Raw genomic sequence first — 3,821 nt, 5'->3', positions numbered from 1 at the left:
GACCTTTTTTACTTTTATTACCTTAAGCAGCAGGAGATCTAAGCTGGTGTATCAAAGGTGCAATATGACAAGTAAAAGGAATATGTACAAAATACGAAGCTAAAGTTACCTCTCTCAGGGTACATCTGAAACAGTAAAACAATCTGTAATTGCAGCTGAACAGAATGTTTCTTTGTTTTATGACAGGGCTATTCAATCACAAATTCAGTTGGGCCAGATTTTCAAATCAAGATATTTAGCTGGGCCGAACATTTTCAGCGGTCGCATAGCAGGAAACAGTAATACATTTTAAACCAACACAAATTAATGTAATGAAAAACAAGTAATATAAATATGCGTTGACGACCCATGTGAACGGACAGACTATGAGTACAACATGCATGTGCGGAAAGCTGTGCAAGAACCAATGTGGCCTAAAAATCCATCAGGTCAGAATGAAGTGTTTGGAGTGGGAGAAGGAGGTGCAACGCACAGATCTTGGACTTGGTGAGACACAGGAGGAGCCCGGCCAGGAGGCAACCCAAAAGAGCCCAGTCCCTCCACGCACCTGAGCCTTCGGACTCTGGCAGAGTAGTTCCACAGCAGAAAATTCGGCAGCCAGCAAACGGAGTGATTGAATGCAGTTTGATCAGGATGTGTCCAACATTATCCAAGCCACAGCCAAAGGCGATGTCAACAGGCGACTCCAAACAATGACCACGATCATCGTCAGTTTTGCCTCTGAGAGGTTTGGTCAGATGGAGAAGGGTAAGACCAAGTCCACCTCATATACTATGAACCGCAGGGCCCTCAACATACATCAGATACGGCAAGAGCTTCGAACCCTCAAGAAGCAGTACAAGACAGCTGCTGATGAGGAAAAGCAGGCATTGGCAGAACTGCAAAACTTCCTGCAGAAGAAGCTGTTGACCCTTCGCATGGCAGAGTGGCACAGGGGGCGGGGAAGAGAGAGAGCAAGGAGACGGGCGGCCTTTATTGCCAATCCCTTTAGTGTTACAAAACAACTGCTAGGGGATAAGCGCAGTGGGCGTCTTAAGTGTTCATCAGAGGAAGTGAAATGCTTCCTCCAGGACACATTGAGCAATCCTAGGAGGGATCAAGATCTCGATGCCAAAAAAGCCCTTCTCAACCCTGCCCTTCCAATAACAGCATTCAAGCTGGGTGAGCCAAGTCTGAAGGAGGTTGAGGAGGTCATCAAGGCAGCTTGATCAGCTTCCATTCCAGGCCCGAGCGGTGTACCCTACTTTGTCTATAAGCGCTGCCCTGCGCTTCTCCAGCAACTATGGAAGAACTTGAAGGTGATCTGGCGAAAAGGGAAAGTGGAGGTGTGCTGAGGGAGTTTGGGTCCCTAAAAAGAAGAATTCCAGGAATATCGACCAGTTCCGAATGATCTCCCTGCTGAGTGTAGAAGGAAAGGTGTTTTTCAGCATTGCATCCAAAAGACTGACAAGAATTCCTCCTCAAGAATAACTACATCGACCCCTCTGTCCAGAAGGGGGGGATTCCTGGAGTCCCTGGCTGCCTGGAGCAACAGGTGTGGTAACTGAGCTGATCAGAGAGGCTCATGAGAACAGAAGCGACCTTGCTGTGTTGTGGTTGGACCTGGCCAATGCTTATGGGTCTATACCACACAAGATGGCTGAGCTCGCAGTACATCGTCACCATGTTCCCAGGAAAATCAAGGATCTGATCCTGGATTACTATAACAACTTCAGGATAAGGGTCACTTCTGGGTCAGAAATATCCGACTGGCATCAGCTTGGCAAGGGAATAATAACAGGGTGCACCATCCGTTATTCTTTTTGCCCTTGCCATGAATATGGTGGTCAAGGCAGCCGAGGTAGAATACAGAGGGTCCCTGACTAAGTCGGGTGTACGACAGCCCCCGATAAGAGCCTATATGGATGATTTAACCATCACGAAAACATTGGTCCCAGGGAGCAGGTGGATCCTACAAGGACTTGAGAGACTCGTCACGTGGGCAAGGATGAGTTTTAAGCCTTCCAAGTCAAGGTCCATGGTGCTAAAGAAGGGGAAGGTGACTGATAAGTACAGATTTGCTATCGCAGGAACAGTCATCCCATCCATCACAGAGCAGCCATTTAAGAGTTTGGGGAAAGTCTTTGACTCAAGTCTGAAAGACACAGCTGCCATTCAGAAATCCACCCAGGAGCTTGGGACATGGCTCACCAAGGTTGATAGGTCTGGCCTGCCTGGTAGGTTTAAAGCCTGGATCTATCAGCACTAAATCCTGCCCCGGGTCCTATGGCCTCTGCTGATATATGCAGTCCCGTTTTCAACAGTTGAGTCCCTTGAAAAGAAGATCAGCAGCTTTCTTTGGAGGTGGCTGGAACTCCCACGTAGCCTCAACAGTGCAGCACTGTATGGAACAAGGAACATCCTGCAGCTAGCGGCCTCATAGAAGAATTCATGGTAGCACACAGCAGAGAACCCCTACAGTACAGGCACTCCAAGGATCGTAAGGTGTCAGCAGCTGGCATTGAGGTGAGGACAGGCAGGAAATGGAGGGCGGAGAAGGCTGTGGAGGTGGCAGAGTCACACATGAGACAGAAGGCTCTGGTGGGCACCGTGGCAACAGGTAGAGCAGGTCTGGGCTACGTTCCCAAAGACCCATGTCGGCAAGGCCCAGGGCAAGGAGACAATTCATCTACTCCAGGTAGAGCTACGAGCAGGGGTGGAGGAATAGAGAGTGAGCAGGGCAGTAGGACTCTGGCAACAGGGTGCATGGAAAAGGTTTTGAGAGTACTCTCCAGCGAAGGATCACCTGGTCGAACATCATGCAGGGAGATTTCTTTCGTGTCGGGTTCCTGGTGCAGGCGGTCTACGATGCCTTGCCAAGCCCAGCAAACCTCCACGTCTGGGGAAAGAGCGAGATACCATCCTGCCCACTTTGTTCAGGAAGAGGCTCTCTAGAACATCTACTCAGCAGCTGCCTTAAGGCACTGGCAGACGGCCGCTATCGGTGGCGCCATGACAAGGTGTTCAAGGCAGTTGCTGAAAGCTTGGCTGCAGCCATCAAGACAAACAAACTCTTCCATGGCCCAAAGAAGGCAGTTACCTTCGTTAAAGCGGGAGAGCAATCTCAGGCAATGGGAGTAATAACAGGCCTCTTCCACACAGCCTCTGACTGGCAGCTGCAGGCTGACTTGGGAAACCAGCTAAAGTTCTCGCAGCAAATTATAACAACAACACTCCGGCCAGGCATGAGCATTATATCTGAGGTCTCAAAACAGCTGATCATGCTGGAACTTACAGTGCCCTGGGAAGAGCGTATCAAGGAAGCTAGCGAGAGGAAACGCGCCAAGTACCAGGAGCTGGTGGAGAGTGCAGGGACAGAGGCTGGAGGGTACCCTATGAGCCCATAGAAATTGGCTGCAGAGGATTTGCAGGACGCTCACTCTGCAGAGTCCTCACACGGTTGGGCATAGAAGAAGCTGCCAAGAAGAGGGACATTAAATCCGTAAATGAAACCGCAGAGAAAGCCTCAAGGTGGCTTTGGATGAAGAGGGCTGATCCATGGATTACTACTGGGATACAAGTTGGGGATTGATCAACCCTACCTGGGTCGCCTGAGCGAGGGTGTATGATGTTGCGAGACCCAAAACACCTGATGAACTCAGGATACATCACTGATGATGTGTCGTAGTGAATCCAGGTGATGTTTCTTATATAGTTTACCTTTTAACTTTGTTCACATCTGACAAAGGCACATCAAAAAATGCATGGAAAAATAATAAAAAAAGCTATAACTGCACATAATCTGAAGTAGTAACAATAATTTTCTTCCACTTTTGAAATTT

General features: G+C 48.9%; 1 pseudogene; it reads left to right on the top strand.

The window, feature by feature from the left end:
- The first annotated feature begins 692 nt into the window (after window positions 1-692).
- LOC120524709 lies at window positions 693-3,608 on the top strand (annotated as a pseudogene).
- The last annotated feature ends 213 nt before the right edge of the window (window positions 3,609-3,821 follow it).

Source organism: Polypterus senegalus, chromosome 2 (genome assembly GCF_016835505.1).
Source record: "Polypterus senegalus isolate Bchr_013 chromosome 2, ASM1683550v1, whole genome shotgun sequence".
Taxonomy (NCBI): Eukaryota; Metazoa; Chordata; class Cladistia; order Polypteriformes; family Polypteridae; genus Polypterus; species Polypterus senegalus.
Note: the sequence above shows the minus strand (reverse complement) of the source record. Positions and strands in the feature narration are given on the sequence as shown.